The sequence below is a fragment of the Scyliorhinus canicula genome, chromosome 2 (genome assembly GCF_902713615.1).
Source record: "Scyliorhinus canicula chromosome 2, sScyCan1.1, whole genome shotgun sequence".
Lineage (NCBI taxonomy): Eukaryota > Metazoa > Chordata > Chondrichthyes > Carcharhiniformes > Scyliorhinidae > Scyliorhinus > Scyliorhinus canicula.
The window spans coordinates 143197450-143206801 of NC_052147.1; the positions used below are offsets into that span (position 1 = coordinate 143197450).

The following is a 9352-nucleotide window of genomic DNA, read 5'->3' on the forward strand; positions in this document are numbered from 1 at the left end:
GCCCTTTATTCTTGGGAAGGCAGGAGTCCCTCCAGGCGCATGCTCAGGAGGCAGTGGAAAGAGATAGCAGCAGATGTCAAAGCCAGAAATGTAGCTGTTCAAAACTGGATGCAGTGCAGGAAGAATTTTAATGACCTCACACGAGTTGTTAAGGGGAGAGATGATGGTGTAGTGGTTATTGTCACTGGACTAGTAATCAAGAAACCCAGGATAATGCTCTGGCGACCCCGGTTCAAATCCCACTACAGCAGATGGTGAGATTTGAGTTCAGTAAAAATTGGAAATTAAAAGTCCAATAATAACCATCGTCAACTGTTGTAAAAATCCATCTGTTTCACTAATGTGAATTTGCATTAGGGAAGGAAATCTGCCATCCTTACCTGGTCTGGCCTACATGTGACTCCAGAACCACAGTAATATAGTTGACTCTTAAAATGCCCTCTGAAATGGCCCATCAATGAAGGGCAGTTAGGGATGGACAAAATTATGTCCCAGCAAGTGACACCCATATCCTATTAATGAACAAAAGAAAATCAGTGAATTTATCTTCAAAAGGGCATATCCCCTTTTAACTCCACCACCTCATCCAATGCTGATTGAATACATCCCAGTCACTCACCTACCAACAAGCTCTTTCAATCAGAACTGTATTCTACTATTCACCTCAACCTCACACACTTGGCACTTTTGTAAGCTTCACATCCACAACTCACAGCTCATGCACGTTGACGGCTATTCAAACCTTGTAAACTACACCATCCAAACATGATACTCACTGACTTGCTTGTCTCTTTTTTTCAGGAGAAGGCTGGGCATGACAGCAGGTAGCTGGAATTAACTGAAGCAGGACAAGAACACCTGTGCACTTTGACCCCCAGGAGGAGACCGTGCTGGGCTGGCGGGACTGAGCCATTGAAGATGAGAGTATTCGCTCACTTAAATCTCCATCTCTCATCCCAGTTCTCCCTCACCACTTCTGACTGAGAAGCTGGTGATGCATGTCTTACTTTCTCCTCTCCCTGCAACACTAACAAATATTTGTCCCTTTTGCAGTTCGGATTCCCAACAACTGGAAACTAACCAGGCAGCGGAGAAAAGGAAGAAGACAGTGGAGGTGAAGAGACACTGGCTGTAATTTTTCCATGCCCATTCGCCGTTGGCACAAATCATATAATGGCTGCTAACTCTCAGGAGATGCCAAAAACCGGATATGCGCTGGCGAGGAATGGAATGAAATGTTCCTAGGCCCTCCTTGCTGATGTAATGAGATTCAGGTCCAGCGAGGACGTGAACCTTTTTTTTTTAAAATTTAGATTACCCAATTATGTTTTCCAATTAAGGGGCAATTTAGCGTGGCCAATCCACCTACTCTGCACATTTTTTGGGTTGTGGGGACGAAACCCACGCAGACACGGGGAGGATGTGCAAACTCCACACGGACAGTGACCCAGAGCCGGGATCGAACCTGGGACCTCAGCGCCGTGAGGCAGTTGTGCTAACCACTAGGCCACCGTGCTGCCCTGCGAGGACGTGAACCTGATTATCATAAATTTAAATTGGTTTCGGGCAGCACAATGGTGCAGTGGGTTAGCCCTGCTGCCTCATGGCGCCGAGGACTCAGGTTTGATCCTGGCTCTGGGTCACTGTCCGTGTGGAATTTGCACATTCTCCCCGTGTTTGTGTGGATTTCGCCCAACAACCCAAAAATGTGCAAGGTAGGTGGATTGGTCACACTAAATTGGCCCTTAATTGAAAAAAAATGAATTGGGTGCTGTAAATTTTTTAAAAAATTTAAATTGATTTAAATATGCCTAAACAGCTTAACGCTGTTGCTTCCTGGGAATCAGATGTTCCCACTCACCAGTGTCTTGTGACACCAGCGGGAATCACTACTGCTTTCCTGGAGCTCGGCGGTAAGTATAGACCCTGGGTGGTAAGGGTCATGGCAAAGCAGTGCCCTGTCACTTCCCATGGCACCCAGTAGTGCCAACCTGGATGTCGGTGGGGGGAAGTAATTAGGGCTGTCAGGGGTGTGAGGGGGGAGGAGGGCTGAGACAAAGAGGAGGGCAGCTGTTGACAGCACAAGGCCTTACCCATTGGGGGGGGGGGGGGGGCGGTAGGCGGGTTTCGGGTCGGTGGTCCTAGAGTCTGCTTTCAGTGTTGTGTGAGTATGCAACCTGTGACATGGGAGTCTGGGGCAGGGATGGATGGGGGGGGCACAAGGGGTGTGATAAGAGTCATGGAACCAAGCCTAATAGAGAAAGAAACACACTGCACACCCAGGATGGGGGCATGGCTAAACTTATGGAGTAGCTGTCAAGGAGGTTTAAGTGTTGAGGCTTGACAGCAATGTAATGAGTTCTCTGAATTATGCAGCCTGACTAAAAAGGTGCCTATTATGTACGGTGGATGTACCTTTAGGAAATGAATGTTTATCAAATAGCTGCAGTGATGTCAGTATGTAGGTGGAGCTGGGCTGTTTTTCTATATTTTATTTTCATTTTGAGCTGGAAAGTTGCTTTGTGGCTCTGTTTTTGGTTTCATTTTCAGTGTTGGAGAGCTGCATTCAAAGCAAGATGTTCTGATCTCTCTCTCTACAAACTAAAGAATGTCTTCAGCTCCCTTGATGATTTCAAAGTAATACCTGTTTCTGTAGAGAATTTAAACATGCTGTCTTTGTTAAAGGGTTTAACTTATGGATGATGCTAGGAAAGGTATTAAGGGTTACCTATAGAATATTGTATCTGTGGGGTTACATGTGTGGTAGTTGATAAGATGTTTACTGCGTGTTTATAAAATGTTAACTGGGTTCATAGAATAAACATTATTTTTGTTTTAAAAATACTTAAGGGAGGCGATTCTCTGAGCCCGGAGAATCGCCGCAACCGCGCCACGATGCCCCAATGCCGGCATGCGATTCTCCGAGGTGTGGAGAATCGGCGCCATTTGCGCCAGCACGTTTGGTGTGGCGGCGGCCGCGGGCGCTGGAATCAGCGAAGCCGGCGATTCTCCAGCCCACATGGGCTGAGCGGCCGCACCGATGACAGAGTCCCGCCGGCGCCATTCACCCCTGGCCGCTGCTGGCGGGAACTCTGCGCGAACGGTCGGGGTGTGGCCTGTAGGGGGAGGAGGGGGGCTCCTTCACCGGGGGGGCCTCCGATGGGGTCTGGCTCATGATCGGGGCTAATCGATTAGCGGGTCGGCTTCTCCCCTCCCGGGCCTACTTTCTGGCACGGCCGGCCCCTGAACACCGACTCCATCTTGAGTCGGGGCTGGCACGCTAAAGAAGTCCCCCGCGCATGCGCGGGTTGGCACGGCGGCTGGAGTGGCGTGAACCCCTCCAGCACCGTGCTGGCCCCCTATGGGGGCCAGAATCGGTCATACCTGGGCCCGGTTCCCACTGTCATGAAACGTGACGGCGTTCACGATGGCGCGGACACTTGGGCTCCATATTGGAGAATTGCTCCCAAGGTCTCTGTTGCATAACACCTTGAGAGTGGACCCTGGTGGTCCCCTTAACCAAAATCTATTAAAAGTCGTGGGTCAGGTAAACTCCATGAAATACTTTGGAGTTTTCTAAACCCTGGTCCATAACAATTAGCTCTGGCTCTCCCTGAAGCAGAAAGCATTTGTGCCCTCAAACATTGCTGAGACTCAGGCTTGTGACATTAATTGGCCATCAAGAGTTTAACAATGTCAGCTCTCATTGTCTCAAAATCAAGGAATGGGATGAATCCTCAGGGTTCAGGGCTCAATGTTTAGTGGCACGGGATCAAGAGGCAATGGGGTTACTTCACTGCCTGCACCCCAATGCCTGCTAGTCAGGATCCAGCCAACCCCACAAGGGGTAACCGTCCAATTGATCAGTCGGGATGAGGGAGCACAGGACTCTCCCGTAAGAACACCCAGTGGTAGTGAGCTTAAGGGAGGGGAACCCAGAAGGGAGGCTACAGGCGAGTTAAGTAGGTGAGGACATTGGACGTGGCCTGTCATGTTCTGAAGTGCGAGGGCACCTGAGTTGCGATTATGTGATCGCTGCCAGCGAAGCTCTGGGACTGGCTGCTTTCAGGTCAGGAAGGCCAATGAGTCAAGAGAAATAATGACGGTCAGCAGATGTGGCATCAACCTGACTCTCTCTCTCAATCTTGCAGGATTCAGATGCTACATATGTCTGATTCCTGTCTCTCTGCTGCCAGCACGCTGATTGCCCGGTTCATGTTTGAGTGACGTTTTGCCCGACATTCCTTTGTCCTTTTCTCTAGAGGGGGCTCAGGGACGAAGGTCTAAGGTCACAGAAGTGCTGTGGAGCTTTTTAAATGCAGAGTTTCCTGGATTAAAGTGCTCCCAGGGTGGGTGAATTCGATGCTTTGCGCCTCGGGTGTTTTTCACATGGGGAAACAAGATTTTTTCAAAGTGCCGAAATATTGGGGTCCTGATTGTGCTGCCGGGACCAGCAGGAATTGCATCAGTTTTTGCACCAAGATTGATACTTTGCTATTTTGGGGGAAAATTCCACCCTCAGTGTTTTGGCTGCACTGATTAAGTGATAGACATTGGCATCTTCTTCCCTACACTTTGAAACAGTTTAACATGTTTAACATTTCTTTCGAAAGACTTTCAACAGCACAACACTGTCTCAGTACTGCCCTGTGAGCGTCAGCCTGGATGTTATGCTGAAGTCTCTCGAGTGTGGCTTGAACCCACAGCCATCTGACTCTGAGGCAAGAGGGCTACCCATTGAATCAAATCTGCTGTTGAAAGAAAATATCTGTGAAATAAATCAGGTTATTGATTCTGGCCTAATTTTCCCGGTCTGGTAAGTGTCAATTGCAGTGGGGCAGAACACAGCGGCACAGTGACACTGTGGTTAGCACTGCTGTATCACAGTACCAGGGGTCTTGGGTTCAATTCCGACCTCAGGTCTTTGTGGAGTTTGCACTTTCTCCCAATGTCTGTGTAGGTTTTCTCCGGGTGCTCCAGCTTCCTCCCACAGTCCAAAGATGTGCAGGTTAGGTGGATTGGCCATGCTAAATTGCCCCTTAGTGTCCAAAGGTTAATTGGGTCGCAGGGTTACAGGGATAGGATGGGGAATTGGGCCTAGATAAAGTACTCTTTCAGGGGGTTGGTGTGGACTCGATGGACCGAATGGCCTCCTTCTGCACTGTAGGTATTTTATTTTACGTCACCAAACTCCACCAACCCCTGCCCTCCCCAAAAAATTAACTGCAGGTTGAAAAATGTAAAACAAAGTTGTTGTTTCACATTATTATAACAAAAAGTACACACTCTGCTGCAAGCTTAGGTATTATTCTTTTGGATTTCAAAGGTCTGAGACAGACACGGGAGCAAAGGTCACAACTTTAAAGGGGAAACTGGAGCAAACATTTCCAGCCCAATTCCCCTTGCTCCCTGCCAACAACCCTTGAGGAATAAACACAACAAAACCTCAACTGCTGGGAATGAATAACCTCTGAATCATAGTCAAGAACAAAAGAAGTATGAGTACTTCATTAACAGTCTAAACTGACGAGTTATCAAGAATCATAATTACCTTTCATTTCTTTAAGGCGAGGTGGGGGTCTGTGAAGACATAATTTGCATTTAGCTGAAATTGCTCCTCAGAGAATTTTAACTTTCCGCGGGTTTTATTTGATCCACAGCCTGACATACTTGAGAGTCTCAAATGACTTCAGCAGAATGACCGTAATTAATGAAAAGCTAAGGCTTTAACGCATGGTTGACCATAACAGATATACTGGAATGTCACATTTATGCATGTCAGGGTGAAATTCATCCTGCTGAGAATTTTTCAAAAATTAATTTAAGGGATGTGGGCATTTGTGGTTCGGCCAGCATTTATTGCCCATCCCTAGTTGCCCTTGAGAAGGTGGTGGTGAGCTGCCTTCTTGAACCGTTGCAGTCCGAGGTGGAGGTACACCCGCGATGCTGAGGTGTGTTTTTTTTAAACCAAAATAACAATCAGAAGCAATGTGAAAAGGCTAATCCAGAAACTTGCATTAAACGGCAACAACCTTCTTTTTTTGATGTGTCTTCCACTTTTCACAGCACTTTGGACAAAATTTAACATTAATTAGCCAGGGAAATTTTAGGATAAATCTTGTCAAAGACATAGGTTTTAAAAAGTGTCTTGAAGGGAGAAAGGCAGAGATGTTTAGGGAGGGAATTTCAGATCTCAGGGCCTAGATAGGCAGCTGAAAGCACAGATACCAATAGTGGAACAATTAAAATTGGGGCTGCGCAAAGAACCAGAATTGGAACTAAGTGCCTTTTTTGTTGTTCATGGAGGTTGGGCATCACTGACAAGGCCAGCATTTATTGCCAATTATTGCCCATGAATTGCCCTTGAGAAAATATCAATAGACCACCTTCCTGAACCACTGCAATCCATGTGGTGTAGGTACACCCATATTGCTGTTAGGCTGAGTGTCCCAGGATCTTGACCCAATGACAATAAATAATCGGAGATGTATTTCCAAGTCAGGATGTTGTGTGACTTGGATGTGGTGGTGTCCCTATGTGAGTACTTCCCTTGTCCTTCTAGGTAGTAGAGGTCTTAGGTTCTGAAGGTCTTAGGAGCCTTCATGAGTTGCTGCAGTGCATCCTCTGCATGCTGGAGGGAGTACATTTTAAGAAAATGGATGGAGTATCAATCAAATGGGCTGCTTTGTTCTGGATGATTCCGAGATTCTTAAGTGTTGTTGGAGCTCGGGTAATCTAGGCAAGTGGACAGTGTTCCATCACACTCCTGATTTGTGACTTGTAGGTGTTGGACAGGCTTTGGATTTCAGAAGGTGAGTTACTCAGCGCAGACCTGATCTTGGAGGGCTGTAGGGTAAGGGAAATTGAGAGACATTGGGCGGGGCGAGGTCTTGGAGAAATTTGAAAACAAGGATATGAACTTTAGAATTGAGGCATTGGTGGATTCAACGTAGATCAGCATGCACAGGGAGATGGGTGAACATGACTTATGTCACAGGTTCAAACAAGTAAAAGGAAAATCAGTATCTACAAATTCTCATTCACACATAGCATTGAGCGATTCGTACATGGGATGGGCTTCTATATAGAATAATGGATGCAAAAACTCCTGGAACCAGCAACTTTAATAGGACAATTCAGTGGGTCTCTTGATTGAATGAAATATAATGGTGCTGAATAGCCTGCCAATCAATAGTTATCTGGTGATGCCCTTGTAAAGGCAGTCTCAAATATAAATCTCAGGATATCAATCAGTAGCAGGGTCCATGGCTAACTTCTTTTCCCTCTCCAGTTTAAGAACGATAAATAAGTGGCAATAAACCAGAGATGGAATTCAGGAAACATTTCCTCACCCAGAAGGCGTTTAGAATGTGGAACACGTGACCACATGATGCAGTTGAGTCCTGAATAACAGAAGAATTTTAAGGAAAGTTGGAAAAGTACATGAGGGAGAAAGGAATATAGAAGGATATGGTGATAGGTTGAGATGAAGAGGGATGGGAGGAGACAAGTGTGGCCCATAAACACCAACGTGGACCAGTTGCACCTCACGCATATTTCTGTGCTGCAAACTCTCGGCAATTCTATGTAATATGTAACGGCTGACTTAATTAGCACAGATAATTTGTGACATTCCGCATCAAAGAAGAAAAGTTTTTGAGGATTTGGCTCTCTTCCATTACTGGTTAAGCATCCTTTATCCGAAATGCTGGAGGCCGAGTGTGTATCGGATTTTGAATTTTTTGGATTTCTGAAAATAATGTGATAATGCGCATGTGCGGCACATTGAGACCTGCAGTTCGCCCGGGAACTGTCCCAGACCTTGCATGATTTCCCACTCATGACGTCACGTTGGCACTCAAACGAAAGGGTGGATTTGGGAATTTTTCAGTTTTCGGAATTTCCGATAAGAGATGATCAACCTGTATCGGTCTTAGTATCCTGGTAACATGATTATGAAAAACCCTCAACTCTTTTTTAAATGAAATAGGTAGTACATCACTTTCTGCCAATTTATAAGAGAAAGAAAGAAACATAGCAACTGAACCGATCGACTGTTTTTCAGTGATATTGCGTGAGGTACACTGGGGAGAACTCTCCTGCTCTTCTTAAAGTAGTTACATGGAATCTTTTACTGCTAAATGGCTCCAGTGATGTCATTGTGTGGGTGGAGCTGGGCTGTGGCTCTGGTTTTTACTTTTGTTTTGAGCTGGGAGCTGGGCTGTGGCTTTGAGTTTTACTTTCGGTTTACACAATTGGAAGTTGCACTCAGACAAAGAAGGTTTATTTTGGGCTCTTTCTCTGTATGGTAAAATCGTTAAAGAATTCAACCCTACTGTTTGGTTAAAAGGGTTTTTGTCTGGTTCATGGATGTTGTTACTTGAGTGAAACAGTAAAAGGAAGTTATTAAGGGTTAAATATAGAGTACTGTAGCTAGTTGGGGTATTTATGTTTGTAGTTGATAAAAATGCTTATTGTGGGTGTTTATAAAATGTTAACTGAATTTGTAGAATAAACTTTGTTTTGTTTAAAAGTGTTTGAGGCCTCTGTTGCATAACACCTGAAAGGTAGGCCCTTATGCTCCTCATAACCAAAATCAGTTGTAGGTCAGGTGAACTCCATGATATAGTTTTGTGATCTTTAAACCCTGGCCCATAACACCCTCCTCCATCTCAGTGAGTCACAATATTGAAATTGGGCATGTGCACTAACCGTGACCCCTTGAGTGAGATTAAATATATTTAATATGCACCGAGAATTTCGCAATGAGTTACAAAAAATGCTTAATCATTCATATATTACTAGAATGGCCATCAAATTCAAATGGTAAAAATGAAAGGGATATTAACGCTTACCTTTTACGCTGCAGCGGACAGTTGTCAGTGATCAGGAATCGTATCCATGAACAGTTCGGTTACCACTGTGTTAACTGTTCTTGCTCTGGAATAGATAGCAGCCAAATCAGCCCCCGCAGCATCTGGTAATGACCACAAATGGGACAGATCGCCAGGAAGGACCACTGCTTTGATCCAGGACAGCGATAAACTCAGTACCGTGACAGTGAGGGATGTCGAAGTGACAGACAGCGCCACCTACCCCTGCACAATCAGCCACAAAATTACACTGAAGACCAATCTGCTGTTTTGGAGTATCTGTATTGCCTGTGGCACAGTGCTATTAATGGAAAGCCACAACAAATGAGCTTAGAATAGAAAATGGTCAAGGGCCACACTGAGAACCCTGATGGACCGCATGTGGCAAGCAGGCCGTACGTCGACCACCAATCCAAACTTTTGATCACCTGCCCTCATAAGACCTTATGCAGCTTGGAGTCACATTTTGTTTGACATGG

At 45.7% G+C, this 9352-nt stretch overlaps 1 long non-coding RNA gene across 1 annotated transcript; it reads right to left on the reverse strand.

The window, feature by feature from the left end:
- Nucleotides 1-385: 385 nt before the first annotated feature.
- On the reverse strand, nt 386-9043 carry LOC119958755. The gene is made up of 3 exons (XR_005459072.1): nt 8856-9043; nt 5552-5580; nt 386-512 (listed from the first exon to the last, which is right to left on the reverse strand). It is a non-coding gene; the product is annotated as an uncharacterized LOC119958755 (long non-coding RNA).
- Between the last annotated feature and the right edge of the window lie 309 nt (nt 9044-9352).